The sequence below is a fragment of the Echinops telfairi genome, unplaced genomic scaffold, assembly GCF_000313985.2.
Source record: "Echinops telfairi isolate 266 unplaced genomic scaffold, ASM31398v2 ScPeMD7_2291;HRSCAF=2852, whole genome shotgun sequence".
NCBI lineage: Eukaryota > Metazoa > Chordata > Mammalia > Afrosoricida > Tenrecidae > Echinops > Echinops telfairi.
In genome coordinates, this window is record NW_022106189.1 from 21,716,421 (window position 1) to 21,717,311 (window position 891).

The window sequence follows — 891 nt, forward strand, 5'->3', positions numbered from 1 at the left end:
GCTCCCCCCTCCCTCATGAGCCCTTGATAATTTATAAATTATTATTTTGTCACATCTTGCTCAGGGCTGCTCTTAAATGCCGCATAGTATTCTAGCATGTGTGTGCACCACAGCTTACCGATTCTCCCACTGATGGGCATTTAGGTCATTTCCATCTTTCTGATGTTGCAAACAGGGCAAATGAAAGGCTATCGCTGTGTGCAGAGTTATAGGCATTGATGTGTTCATCTGAACAAAATGGGGGTGACATTAACTACCTTGTCCAAAGTCACACACGGTCACACAGCCAGAGCCTGGATTTGAACCTAATTCTTTCAATTAGAAGCTTTGTCCTTTTCAAATTCTAGCTCAAAGACTGATGGAAAATATTAAATAACTTAAAAAAATCAGTTGAGTCTGTGTATTTCTGTGTTATGGCGTCCTAAATTGGAGACCTTGGAAAGTGGTTATGAGCTCAAGTTCTGGAATCAGATAATCTAGATTTGAATAACCATGTTGCCACTTACTAAATTAGGAATGGCCCCTGTGAGAATGTCTCTTTCTATCTCTGAGCGCCCCTTCCATAAATTGGCATGAGAATGAGGAGGACTTGAAGCACTTGCTGATGAAGATCAAGGACTGCATGCTTCAATGAGGATTACAGCTCAATGGAAAGAAACCAAAATCCTCACAACTGGACCAATAGGTAACATCATGATAAACAGAAAAATTGAAGTTGTCAAGGATTTCCTCTTGATTGGATTCACAATCAATGCTCATGGAAGCAGCCACCACCAAGAGATTAAATGATGCATTGCATTGGGTGAATCTATGGCGTCATGACCTCTTTTTTTTTTTTTTAAACATTTTATTAGGGGCTCATACAACTGTTATCCCAATCCATACACACAT

General features: G+C 40.0%; 1 pseudogene; it reads right to left on the minus strand.

The window, feature by feature from the left end:
• The window catches only part of LOC101651665, an 11,415-nt pseudogene extending 11,275 nt beyond the window's left edge, over positions 1-140 (minus strand).
• Positions 141-891: the final 751 nt, after the last annotated feature.